Below are 14,880 nucleotides of genomic sequence, written 5' to 3' on the forward strand. Positions count from 1 at the left end.
TTTATAATTTCCTTGACCTCTTCTCTATGATCATACAGCAACACTAACAGCATGCCTTTGCATGTTTTCTCTTGGTTTCTTGATCGTCCTTGCCTTTAGAATTCCACGCACAGCTGCAAACACAATGCCACGGACAGAATGCCACTTTTATCCGTGAACGCTTCTGTGGACATTCCTTAAAAACAAGAACGTGCTGTTATCCAGCCACAGTGTGGTGGATGAAATCGGGAAGTAACCTTGATATGGCACTAACATCTACAACGACAGACCTTTTTAAAACGATGCCAAGTGTTCCACAAACGGGCGTTTACAGAGAAACAGACACGCGAATCAGACTCCGGTTTGGGCTGTCATCCGGGATGATGTTGTTTTGTCTGCTTACCTTCCTTTGATCTAGAACATCTCTTTGGCCTGCCTTTGTCTTTACCACCTCGATCGCTTTAAAGACGGCGTGGCCGATACAAGTTTTCAAAAGACGTTTTTGAACAAGATGCCCGACTGGAAGGAGAATTTGCCTAGTCTCGGGTTTGTTAGAATAATACAGTCCTGTTGGAAGACAGAGAATGCCCTGCGATTGACAGGAATAGAGCAGATAGTAATAAAAGCAAAATCCAAGCGGGGAATATATGTAAGGTTTCTATTCGTGTTTGTTTACGGTGAAACGTTGAGATCAAAATAACCTACCGCCATATGAACGTAAAAAATTTGACTACGCGTTATCACCACTGAAGAAGAAAAGGTGTATTTTCCGAGAACCCATTTCTGTCCTCACCTCATCTAGAGTTGATGTAGATCAAAACACGGCGTTGGCGATTTAGGGGAACAAGGAGGCGTTACGCTTGAGCACACACACACCGGTTATTCTGTGTATCGTAAACTGCTGGGGGCGGCCGAAGACCAGGAAAAACCACGGTCATAGTTTGAATGTAATGAGACCGACTCACGGTGTCCCAGTAGCGAATACACTACAGTTTGCCCGGTGTCGGATAAAATAGCAAGTTTTTCATTTGCCCAAAGTTTGGGGGGTTTTATTTGTTTAATAGATTCCTTTGGCTGCTATGAAACGCAGTAATCTTACCTGCATTCTGTACGTCCCATGTGCCGTTTCTCGGATCGGCTGGTCTGATCCAACTGGAATTTGATCTGATTTCATCGACTTGCCTTCAGGCTTCAATGGTTTGCTTCCTTGGAACCTGGCTCTGCATGGGTGATCCCGTCATTTGGCAAACATCCAAACATTTTACTCCCCCTTGTACCTTAAGACACGTGAAGGGGGCGCACATGGGTGGCTCAGTCGGTTGAGCATCCAGCTTTGGCTCAGGTCATGATCTCACGGTTTGTGGGTTCGAGCCCCGCGTCGGGCTCTGTGCTGACAGCTCGGAGCCTGGAGCCTGCTTGGGTTTCTGTGTCTCTCTCTCTTTCTGCCCCCCCCCCACCCCCGCCTCAAAGAAATTCAAAAAAAGAGAGAGAGTGAGAGAGGGAGATGTGAAGGGATGAATATTCAAAACATTCTGGCTCCGTTTTCTGCCCTCTACTCAAATGGTGATGAACTTGGCTACCCAATGGGGCCCGGAGACAAATAGGCATTTTTCCACAGCCACAGGCCACCCCTCACGGGACTGCCTACCGAGTCACTGCTTCGGAGGACTAGGGCTGTGGCGGAAGCGGAGCGCTGAGGTGAGGTTCGGGCACTAAGCGGGAGCACAAGCAGGAAGCGACCCCACTTTGTGGACAAAGGCAGACTGCTCCCCAGAACTCTGCCAGCATGACGCATTTTCTTCCCTTGTTACATGGCTTGTGAGTTACTGTTTCAGGAAGAACGCTCAGATCCTGGTCTAACTGCCTTCATGGATATACTTTTAAAATTGCATCGTATTCTCCAGAGAAAGGGAAACAGAGCCATCAGTTACAGGGCTCAGAAATAAGTGCCCGGAAAGGAATCGGACCAAGAACCTCCCAAGCAGCATTCTTTGGAGTTTTCCTCTTTTTCTCCGTCTCTATCTACAAACTGTGAAATGCCGGCTGTGAGCCAAGGGACATTTTGAACTCAGGACAAGTTTTAACACATGCTGACAGTTTCCTTTCACTCAGGGGGGACCTGGCTCATCAAACTGGCGCCTGACGGGCGAGGGCCAGTGGCACCAACAGCTGCAGTACTGATCGCCAAGCCCTGAGGCTCGGTCCGCGTGCTCCTAAGCCATCCCTTGACTGAAGGGGCTGAGTGGCCAGGGCCGTAGGTGACAATGCCACAGACCCGTGGGCTGCCTGACCTCTTTTGGCACCTTTCTTTGTCGAGCGAGAACCCTCGGCACCAGCCCTGAAGCTGAGGAAATATCTACCCGACTTTCTGAATTAAAAATGAACTGAGGGGGGGACCCCTACAGACAGATCATCAAAGTCGGGTAAACTTGGGTCCCCGGCTGCTCCCTCTCATCCTTTTCCACCAAATAATCAAATCTTCTGTGAGTTTTCCGCATCATTCATGATGAAATAGTAGCTTGCTACAGGGCCAGTCTATTCCTCTTCGAGGCACCCTTCAGACACAACATTTTCAGCATTTTGACACCAGCTGAAAATTCCACCAACGGGCGCCTAGATGGCTCAGTTGGTTAAGCTTCCGGCTCTATGTTCCGGCTCAGGTCGTGACCTCGCGGTTCGTGGGTTCGAGTCCCGCAGCAGGCTCTGCACTGTCGGCTTGGGATTCATTCTCTCTCTCTGTCCCTCCCCTGCTCTCATTCTCGCAAAATAAATAAATAAACTTAAAAAAAAAAAAAAAGTGTGGTAATGAACAGAACTCCAGGAACAAAGATTTTAATAAATAAATAAATAAACAAATAAATAATAAAAAATAAAAATTCCAACAAATGCCATTATTTAAAAAATAAGCCATTTATTTGGGGTTGCCCCTTCCTTTTTCTAGAGATTGATCATGGAATGTACGTTCTTTCTGATTTTTTTTTTTTTTTTGAGAGAGAGAGAGTGAGCACGAGCGGGGGAGAGAGAGAGAATCTCAAGCCGGCTCTACACCCAGCTAGAAGCCCAACACAGGGCTTGATCCCATGACCGTGAGATCATGACCTGAGCCAGAATCAAGAGCCGGACGCTTCACTGAGCCACCCAGGCGCCCCATGGAATGTACATTCTTAAGCAATTTCTAAAACTCATCCATGTGACACGGTGAAGTGATGTGAAACAGGACATTTCTTAAAATCATAAACGCATAAATTTGTGAATGCTAAAGTTTTCAACCACCGAGCAGTTTTTTCCACGGATTTTTCTGAACCAAACGTCTGTAGCTAAAATAATCAGAATCATATGTACCTCCAAATTTTGTAAGTATTTCCCATTTCCTGGATTTAGTCTCCTCCAGTATTTGAAAACTGATCCTTTACGAGAACCCAAGGAAAAGCTAAATGTGGGAGGTGTGTAAATGGTCTCAGCTCACATTTTGTGATCTGGGGATTATAGATTTCAATACCATGTGGAAATAACTAGCTTAAAAATATCACACATTCTACAATTTCGGCTTTTCTACATGTGAGGAGATCAGAACCAACTGTTGAAACTCTGGGGAAACTCAGGGCTATCAACAAGTTGTTATTGTGCTGAAAGCATCCACACAGCAGAGAGCAATGTGTTGAGCCAGAAATCTAGACACATTTCACTGAAAGTTGCCATTAATTCCTATTATAATAGATACATTTTTAAAGAGTTTTTTTTTCTTTTTTGGTAATTTGGCTAACAACTTTTGGGGTCTACAAAGCAAATAACACAGAACACTACTGGCTCATTTGTTTTAATTCTTTTTAACATTTATTTATTTTTGAGAGATCAAGAGAGACAGAGCGTGAACGGGGGAGAGGCAGAGAGGGAGACACAGAATCCGAAACAGGCTCCAGGCTCCGAGCTGTCAGGACAGAGCCTGATGCGGGGCTCAAACCCGCAAACTCTGAGATCATGACCGGAGCCGAAGTCGGACGCTTAACCGACTGAGCCACCCAGGCGCCCCACATCCTGGCTTATGGAGTCAGCGCAGGGCCCTGTGTGGAGCGGCGACATAGATGTGGACATAGTCCCGGATCTCTCTGGACAGTGGGGCTGCCGGGGACAAAAGAAGAAAAAGGTCAGCAGTGAAAGAACATTCACACTCCCCAGGTCGGTGAGAAATAGATCACACCCAAACTCAAGTCAAGAAACACTAGGATCCTGTAACCATTCAACAATATTTGTCGTGCAATAAAATCTGGGTCAGACGTTTAGGCTGGGAGGTTTGGGACGAAACACATAGGCGCGCGGGCGGAGGACGATACAGGTCTTCCCGGAAGGGTTGCCAAACTTCAGAAAGGTTAGCTACCACCTTGGAACTGAGACTTGAAAAGTAATTAGGAATTTCCTTGGCAGCCAAGTAGGAGGAGAATACATCCGGAGACGAGCATCCTTCATAACACACCCAAGGTGGGGGCGGATGGGGACTGCACATCTGGTGGCGGGGGCAATGAACACGCATACCAAGCACTTCCCACAACTAAGAAACAGACTAAGTTACGAGACTAAAACGACAAAGAAAAGAAATATGTATATGCAGCTGGAAATGAAGAGTAAGAATCTGGGGACGGGGGCACCTGAGTGGCTCAGTCAGTTGAGCAGCAGACTCTCTATTTCAGCTCAGGTCATCATCTCCTGATGGGTTCGTGGGTTTGAACCCCGCGTCGGGCTCTGTGCTGACATTGTGACGCCTACTTGGGATTCTCTCTGTCCCTCCCTCTCTGCTCCTCACCCGCCCTCCCCCTTGAAATAAATAAGTAAACTTAAAAAAAAAAAAGAATTTGGGGACATGGGACAACAGGACAGAAAACGTTAAATAAAGACAAGAGTGAGATTAGTACTCAAAATACCTACCGTAAGTTGCTGAACACTTAAAATTGGCTCTTTACTTCCAACCAACCAACGAAAAGAGGAAGACACAATCGGTTGCCTCGTTGCCAGTGGAAACCAAATTTTAAAAGAATCAATTGCTGGGCGGGGGGCGGGGGGGGGGGCGCCTGGGTGGCTCAGTCGGTGAAGCGTCTAACTTCAGCTCAGGTCACGATCCCGAGGTTGGCGGGTTCAGGCACCGCGTCGGGCTCTGTGCTGACAGCTGGGAGCCCAGAGCCCGCTTGGGACTCTGTGTCTCCCTTTCTCTGCCCCTCCCCCGCTTGTGCTCTGTCTCTGTCTCCTCTCAAAAATACACATTAAAACAAAAAAATTAAAAATGAATAAATAAATCCAAATTAAAAAAAAATTTAATTGCGCCAGAGACGCACGGGTTAATTTCGTGGAACCCTGACATGTGTGTCTCCGGGTGATTCTTCATGACGTAGTGAACAGTGTCCTTGACAAGGTCTGGACATTAAGAAAAGCGTGAACGGAAATAGCTCCCCTTCCGAGGGACCTGAGGCACAACCACCAGAGCACAGCTGGGGAAAAGAACTTCTATTTTGGATCAAAATAATGCAGCCCGGACCCACAGCTCTCTGACAGTCTGGTAGGAGGGGCTTCTGGACGCCATCCCCGTCATGCCCAGGTCGGGATGGGTACCGACCTGGACAGCTCGACGGCCATCTCCCCTCAGAGGGAGGAGCTCCGAGGAGGTATCTGAAGACAGAGCCCAGGTTTTCCTCGGAAAGCAGTTCTGGCTTGATCGCAACACAGAGAATGGCCACGGTGCCTCTAGCTTAGTCAACTGGGTCATCTCCCCAAGTCTCGTCTGGGTTCAAAGACGGGCGGACGGGAAGTCTTGGTTCAAGGTGGCTTGTGCGGTGCTCGCCACCAGACGGGCCAACAGGCGCTGCAAGGATTCACGCCAGCCGGGAGTACCACCGAGGGGCCGGATGCGCCCCACGCTTTCCTTGGCTGCTCCCGGAAATGTGACCGATGTCTGACGTTGAGCAGAAGCACCGGATATGTGAGCGGAGACGTCTTGCTGCCATATGAGCGATGCCAAGTGGCCTGACCCCTCTCTCTTTCCCTCCCCCACCTCTCAAAAATAAATAAACATTTACAAAGTGAAAAAGAAAACAGAATCATACGCAAACCAATGGCTACTGGTTTCAGTCCCTGAGGTTTGGGCTAGTTTGCCAAATGGCCTTGGATTACTAAAATACCTCCACACTTGGAAAAAAATTAAAAGCATATGTGTCAAAACACCCACAAAGACCTCCTTTCCCCAAACTGAAAAAGTAACCAAGTAAAATCTAACATTAAGCATTAATACTTGATCGCCAGGGGGACCTGCAGGGCTCAGTCGGTTGAGCATCAGACTTTGGCTCGGGTCATGATCTTGCGGCTCGTGGGTTTGAGTCTGGCCTCGGGCTCTGTGCTGGCAGCTTGGAGCCTGGAGTCTTCTTAGGATTCTATGTCTCTGTCTGTCTGTCTTTCTCTCTCCCCCCTGCCCCTCCCCTGCTCGTGCTCTGTCTTTCTCTCTCTCTCAAAAGGAAATAAGCATAAACAATTTTAAAAAACAAAAAACAAAAAACTTCTAGATCACTAAATAAATCGAAGGGTTATGTAGGCTGTTACCTGTATACCGGTTAAATGCTGGAGGTGACACGGTTATTCATGGTTAACGGGATCAGAAAGCGCTTTCAACAACTGCACGAAGCATCCCCCACACAAGATACACATCCACGAAAAATGAGAGGTTTGGTTCTGAAATCGTTACTCTTAAACCCTTCTCCTGGGTTTCCAGTCGAGCCTGTAACCACACTGAAGAGTCAGAGATGAGACTGTGGGAAGAGAAGTTCATCCCCATGGAACAGACGTCCTGCACAAGGCCTAGAGGTGGTGAAAGGGCGGGTGTGCTCAGGACCAGTGTGGCAAAGTGGAGGACCGCGGGACAGAGCTGTCGACATGGTCCTAAACCACCGCAGAAGACCTTTCCTCAGTTCCCCAGGGCCACCGTAACAGAGTACCACAACCGAGGTGACTTGTGACACCAAGGAACTGTTCTTTCACGGGTCTGGAGGCTGGAAGTTCTAAATCAAGATGGTGGCAGAACTACGCTGTCCCTGAAGCCTCTCACGGAGGCTCCTTCCCTGCCTCTTCGAGCTTCTAGTGGTCGCCAACGATCCTTGGGGTTCCTTGGCCTGGGACAGCGTAACTCCAGTCACCGCACCCACGGTATCATGTGTTCTCCATGCGTGTTTCTGTGTCTGCACGTGGCATTCTCTCTGTGAGCCTGTGTCCAAATTCCCCTCTGCTTCTAAGGACACCGAGTCATTACCGCCACCCTATCCAACTTGGTGACCAACTTGATGACCTCCGTGAAACCCTACTTCAAATAACCTCACATTCTGAGGCTCCGGGTGAACATGGAACCAGCCTCTTTTCAACCCACTCCAACCTTCAGTTCCCATCCAAGACACCGGGATGTTTTACGGCATGCAGTTACCCCACTGGAGCAGGAGTGAAATGAATGACTGCAAGAGGGCGACAAGGTCAGGACCTTCTGTGAATGAAGGAATCGTGATGACCTTCCTCCGATAATGACAGATACTTGTGTGTTATTACTTGACTCTTGTGGGTGGACGAATCTTGGCTCTCCGACCAGAATCTGGTGGAAGGCCAGTGACCTCCATTTTTTCATCGACGTGCTGCCCAATAAATACTTTCGGCCCGGAAAAATGTTCCATGAGAAGGAGTAGCAAGAAGCTGGGAGGAGACCACGTACTGAATCCGCACCGCGCTCCGGGTCAGGCGTCACTCACACGTCTGCTCACCAGGCAGCCTGAGACCCCAGGCCACCACGAGGAACCCGATGAATAGAGAAATTTGACACCTGCCCACACCAACAGTCTGCATGTTTTACTTGCCTTTATGGGGACCCCACTCATGCACCTCGATAGCATTTAACAAGTGTTGGCAACGGAAGAGGGAAGGCTCTGGGGTCTTGTGAGATGCTCAGGGTTGCTGTGGGGTGTGGCTTTGAGAGGGGCTCTTAAAAGACCGGATTTCATTCCATGTTATTGTTGGTTGTGAGACTGTCCGTCTCTGGATGCAAGAGAGCCACACGGCTACCTCAGTAAAACATAAACACATGAGACCCATGCACGAAAATACTGCTTGGCAGAAACTTAGATTATTTTTTTCTTCCTTATACCTTTCTGAATCTCTTTTTTTTTTTAAGTTTTTATTGATTTATTTTGAGAGAGAACAAGCAGGGGAGGAACAGAGAGAGGGAATGAGAGAGAATCCCAAGCAGGCTCCACGCTGTCAGTGCAAAGCCCTGTGCGGAGCTCGAAGTCACGAGCCACGGGATCATGACCGGAGCCGAAATCAAGAATACGACCCTTCGTCGACTGAGCCACCCAGGTACCCCCCTTTTCTGAATCTCCTCATGAACATCTTTGTTTCTGCAATGGAAATGAATAAGCACTTAAACATACACACAAAAATTTTGGCTGTGGCATTTTAGGTCAGAACGTGAATATGACTTCCTCTACTAGCCTCTGGGCACTTACCAGCTAATCATCTCTAAGTGAGGCAGCGTTGCTTCCTTATCACTGTGGCCCAGAGCTAGAAATACCCATGAAAATAACAACCACCACCCAGGATTCTTGAGACTCAAATCAGATCGGAAAAGTTTCAGCACCCAGCACAGTACAAAAGACAAAGGACGTGGCATACGCACAAGCACCTGCCACTTTGTCATCTCTTTCCTTTCACGACAGCCTGTCTCCTCACCACTGCGTTAACCTTTGTTAAAAGAAAATTAAGTGGAGACCAGGCTTGAAAATCTCCCAAGCACACAAAATTATTTAAGCCACGTCAGCAAAACTAAATCTAGCTTATGTCGTGACCGTTAAGTGACACGAGAACAAGCCAGTTCCCGTAAATGCCTCTGATAATCGGGAAAGAACCTGAAGCCATCTTTCTAAAATGGTATGAGAGAACTGCTTTCAGCCAATCCCTTGCCGTCTGGAAACCCACCCTGCAGTAGCCGGTCAGGGTGACGGTTGGACAACCTCTTCATTTTCACTTTATAAGCCATCCCGTAATGCCACACTGCTGAGTTCACATCAGTTCGGGTTTGGAGGCTCCCAGTTGCAAACTGTACTTACGCGTTCAATAAACTCTTCCTAAATACTATTTTACTGATCTGGTGGTTCGAATTTTTGCCGTTACCGGATTTGGGGCACACTTCAGGATGGACTGCATGTTCTCGCCCTTAAGCCAAACACCCCCAGAAAGGCTTCTAGCATGGGATAGTACTCACACGTTTTCAGATTTGTACATTAATTAATATCACTCAACAATATTGTGTCACGTATTTTTTTTTAATTTTTTTTTAACGCTTATTTATTTTTGAGACAGAGGGAGACAGAGCATGAACGGGGGAGGGCCAGAGAGAGGGAGACACAGAATCTGAAACAGGCTCCAGGCCCTGAGCTGTCAGCACAGAGCCCGACGCGGGGCTCGAACTCACGGACCGCGAGATCATGGCCTGAGCCGAAGTTGGCCGCCTAACCGACTGAGCCACCCAGGTGCCCCTGTCACGTATTTTCTTAAAAAGCATGTCAAAATTTAAGAGTAGACCTTTTCTCTAATACTAGTTTGTAACTTAATATCTTAACAACGCATATTTAAGACACATGCCTCCAAATTTTGGAGGAGGGGGGTAGTTTCACAGAGACTGATATCTGTTGCCTAGAAGGATCAAGGTGTATAAATATAAAAACACAAAAAAAGTAGGCAAAAAATATGAAAAGGAGACAAATTAGTTTGGGGCTAGATGGCGTAGAGTCCTGAAAAGCACAAAGGTCATATTTGTACTGTTTGCCCCCTATTCTCTTGGGAGACACTTAAAGGCTCCTTCCCACCGCATTGTCAAAAGCTAAGCTCTTACCTAGACTTGGTTTTTCAACAGCCCGTGAGTAAATGCGCATGCGTCATTGTTCACTGAAATTCACAAACTTATTTGGAGCTTCGTTGCACAAGGCAGATTGAGAGGCACCAGCGATAGATTAAAGCCGTGGCAAATATACCAAACAAGTACTTTGTGTTTAGAATTCTTCACCAAACAGCTATATCGCCTGCTGGAAATCACATTTTCAAATGTTGAAGAAATTAATCTCCAAAATACTAAAGGTTAACAGAAGGATTTCAAATTTTCGTAGCTTTGATGTGGCAAAGTGCCTTCTCCTTGGGCCAATGCAGAAGTGCAGGGGTTGTTTGCTATACTGAACACTCCCAGACTTTCGACATCAATGAAAATAGTTTTATTTTTAGTTGTACCAGATTACCTTTAATGAAAAGGAAAATAAGATTTGATGCGGCTGAATTAATAATGTAACACCCATGTTCTTTTTCTTAAGGGTAGTTTTTGTCTATATGAAGCACGAAAAAATTAAATGCTAGTAAACATATAAAATATTTTGCCCTTATATTTTTTGAGCCACTGGGGAGAGTAACAGATCATTCAAAACCATATACTTTTTTTATATTATATTTTTTTAACTTATTTTTGAAGGAGAGAGAGACAGAGTGTGGGCGGGGGAGGGGCAGAGACAGAGGGAGACACAGAATCTGAAACAGGCTCCAGGCTCTGAGCTGTCGGCACAGAGCCGACGCGGGGCTCGAATCCCCGAGCCGTGAGATCGTGACCTGAGCCGAGGTCAGATGCTTAACCGACTGAACCCCCCAGGCTCCCCAAAACCATATACTTTTAAAATAACAGGTACTTATTCAGAATTTGCTGCTTATCAATTGGACAGGCAAACCACTTATCCGATATAAGCCCACTTGCTCATACATAAATTTGGAATAACCATCCCTAGCTTGCAAGACGACTGTAAGAGTTCAAAGTAATAATGAATATGACAGCGATTTTGCATCTTAAGGGGATATACACACACAGGGCATATTATTATAAGTGCAGGTTCAGGAAAGAAGTAGCAATATCTCACCCACAGAACTCCTCGCCTGGGGACACCCCACCCCCACCCCATCACTGACTCTGAAAACAGCAGAAATACAGAATATCTTCAGACTTAGCTTCAAATGTGCATATTTTTATTTGGCAAAGATTTGGAATTATCTTTTTTTTATTAACTTTTTTTTTAACATTTATCTTTGAGAGGCAGGGCAAGACAGAACATGGGTGGGGAAGGGGCAGAGAGGGGGGCAGACACAGAATCCAAAGCAGGCTCCAGGCTCTGAGCTGTCAGCACAGAGCCGGATGCTGGGCTTGAACTCACTGACCGCGAGATCATGACCTGAGCCGAAGTCGGACGCGTAACCCACTGAGCCACTCAGGCGCCCCTGGAATTACCTTTTTTAATTTGAATGTCTTGTGAGGACAAATATCAGCTTAGCAATTGGATGGGTCAAGAAAGGGTGGAAATGAAACAGATAAACCAGAGTCAGTTTCCGAGATGCTCAACATCCCAAGCTCCTGGGGTGGGGGGTGGGAGGTGGGGGGTGGGGGTAGGGAAGGAAGAAATCATGAGTTTAGAATTTTTCTAAAGTTCACCCAAAAATCACATGCACACGCTAATCCTGATTTTACTTACAAAGTACCTTAGAATTAAGTCAGAGTGGCTGTGCGCTTGCAAAAGGATTGAGGGGGAATTTGTAAGGCATTCACCTTGACCTTGTATCACATTCTGAAGCGATTCCAGTTTAAAACTCTCCACACCTGATCTCAAATAACGAAAACTACTTTCCATCTGTGGAAGGTTCTGTTGTAGGGTCTCCCGGGGCCGGTGAAGGCCCCACAGAAGTCAGATGCTCCATTAAACCAGTCCAAGAGGAGCTCCGCCAGGGGGCGCCCTGCCCGCACCACCCGCCCCACCACCCTGAGACGTGGGGCCCCCCGCCCGCGACAGCAGCTCCCCACCCCCAGGGGGCGCCAGGCCCGCGCCACCTGCCCTGCCGCCCCCAAGGGCCACCCTGCACGCACCACCCGCCTCGCCGCCCCGAGGGGGCGCCAGACCCATGCCACCTGCTTCCGCGCCCCAGGGGGCACCGGGCCCGCGCCACCTGCGCATACCCCCCCCCCCCCCACACACACACACCCAGGGGCCTCCCCGCCCACAGCACCTGCCCCGCAGCCCCGAGGGGAATGACCGGCCAGCACCCTCTGCCTGCGTGCCTGTCGGGCGGGCGCCGGGCAGGAAGGAGGCTCCCCGAGGGGTCCCCGGGGACCCCGTCACCACTGCCCCGAGGATGCCCCTCAGCCAACATCCCAGTCATGCAGCCCCGCGCATCATGGGACAAACCGCGGGGAAGAAGAGGAAAAGGCGGACGCGGTGCCAACTGCCCGGACGCCTGCCGTCCTCGTCACTGCGGACAACCGTCCGTGTCTGAGCCCGGTTTCTCCCACTGTAAGAGGGGTATCAGGAGCCGTCAGCGGGGCTCTGAGACTTGGCGACGCTGGCAGGGCCCCCCCGCGCCCCGCACGCGCCCCAGGACCGTCCCGTCTGCACCTGCGTCTCCGCCGGACACTCCCTCCAGGACAAGGGGGGGTCCCCCTACTGAGGGCCTCCGGCTCCGTTTTCCTCGTGGACAAGCCCTTCCGTGGGTTCGTCTACACTCTGTGTTCATCTCTACCTCCCATTCACCCCTTTTCTCCCCGGCTGGCTTCCATCCCCAACATGACACTCTTGTTAGCTGGCCACCTCACCCCCCCCCCCTCCCGGGGTGACATTTCTGCCCTGACCTTCCCTGGGGGAGCACTCTGCCCAGTTGACACCCCCTCCTGGAAACACCGTGGGCCCCGGGCTTCATCCCTCTGGCTCTCTTCTGCCCTCCCCACCTGGGCAGTGACTCCAGCTCCGCCTTCTTGGTGACTGTCTCCTCGCCCTCCCCGCGCTAAACATTGCGTGGCCCCGAGGCCTTCTTCTCGTCTCTCCCAGAAATGCACTGACCATCCGTGTGCTGGGGACTCCAAACGATCATCTCTGGCCTGGATTTTCTTCCCGGCTTCAAACCTGAATATGCAACAGAAATCACAAGGATCTCAAACTCCGCGTGTCCGAAGGGAAACTCTTTGATGTCCCCCCCCCCCCCAAAACGATACGCACCTGTGCCACCCGTCCCTGGGGCCACGGTTCATCCGGTTCCTCCAGACAGAAACCCAGGCACGTACCCCGGCGTCCCCTTTCTCTTAATGTTCACACCCAGGTCCCAGCAAACCCAGTCAAACCAGTGGCCAGAATGACGTCTGTGCGTCCCCTCGGCTCTGTCTCGGCCTGGCCGCTCGTGTCTCGTGGGCCCCAACGCCTCACAGGTCTCTCGGCGTTTGCTGTCATCCCGACCCCACCAACCGATCTCTTTCCCCTAAATTCCTCATGGCCACTGAGAGTCTGCGTCCCAGCGGCCCCACCTGTCTTCCCACCCTCATCTTTCCTCTCTCTCTCTCTCACCCAGTCCTGTGGCATTTCTTCGGCAACGCACCAAAGCGTCCTTTTCTTTAAGGCCTTTCCTCCGCCTGGAATCCACACATCTGAACCGCTCGCACAAGGAGTCCTTCTCGTGCTCGTGTCTCAACCAAACATCACACCCCGTGAATCTCTTCCATCTCCTACCGCCTATTCCGAGAACCTCATCCGCTGACTCCAGAGCGGACTCCGTGGGGGTAGGGCGCGCCCAGCGCCCGGCACCATGCCTGGGGTACAGCGGGCACCTAATAAAGATCTGAAGAGGGAGTGAAAACTCGGGCTGCATACTTTGTCGGGTAAGGCAAATCCAAGTAAGCAGAGTTACCGGAAAATACTTTGTAATTGTAAAAGTGCTTAAGTAACATTAGCACTTTACCCACGATGCATATATATTGGTAAAAATCTAATAGAGGAGGCCCGATAAAACGAAAATAGAAGCCATTGACATTTAAGAAAAGAATAGCCATACAGAGTTGTAAAACCCCTCTGTAGCCTACTAACTTCAAATGCCAATGCCATGGACGTGGATGTTTTCTTTATGCACCCAAATTCTAACAGCCTGCTCCGTGACAGGCTGTGTTTGGTCAGTTGGGATCATCTGGCTGCAAGCGACAAACAGAAGTACAGCGAAAATAATAACAACGACAGGATTCAAACGGACTTAAAATCGTAAGGGAACTTATAATCTCCTTTATAATCTCAGACATAAATTGCATGAAACTACTTTCGTCGGAATCACAGTCTCTCAGAGACGGGCCTCACATGGAAAGATCTCTCCACGCCACCTTCCCCTCACAAAGACTGTCTCCTTGACCAGACCTGAAGCAGGCCCCTCTGAGCTCTCTTCTTGACTGGGACTTGACCTTGACCAGCCACCCTGCCCTCGACCTGAAGTGTTAGCGAAGAATCCTGCTACGTCAGTTTAGCAAAGATCCCTTCACGGTTGAGGTCTAATCAGGCTCCGGGGTAGTTTTCTGCCCCCCCCCACCCCACCCCCGCTCTGCTCACCAGCTGTAAATCCCCGTCGCCTTCGCTGCGTGGGGAGTGGAGCCCAGTTCTGGATAAAGTCTCTCTCCTCTACTGCAGTAGCTCAAACAAAATCTGCCTTCCTGTTTTTAACAGCTGCCTGGTGAATAATTTCTCTATTACACCTTGTTCCTGGCTCCCTGCTCTGGTTGGTCACCAAAGCAGTTCTGTGGGTCAGATCTTTATCTATCTACAGACCTATCCATCTGTTTGTCTCTCTATCTGTCTGCCTCTCTCTTTCTCTTGCATCAGCTTTTCCCACTGATGATGCTGTCATGGGGACCAAAGTTGACTTTTGAGCAAGAGGGGGTCCACATTAAGAAGGTGGCCTGGGCCAACGAAACCCAGCTGTTCTACTGGACAAGCTTTCTTTGGGTTTCTTGGAAGAGAACACATAAGACCAGGATGGGTGTCACCAAGCTGAATTGAATTACAG

This window comes from Panthera onca, chromosome B2 (assembly GCF_046562875.1).
Source record: "Panthera onca isolate mPanOnc1 chromosome B2, mPanOnc1 haplotype 2, whole genome shotgun sequence".
Classification (NCBI taxonomy): Eukaryota; Metazoa; Chordata; class Mammalia; order Carnivora; family Felidae; genus Panthera; species Panthera onca.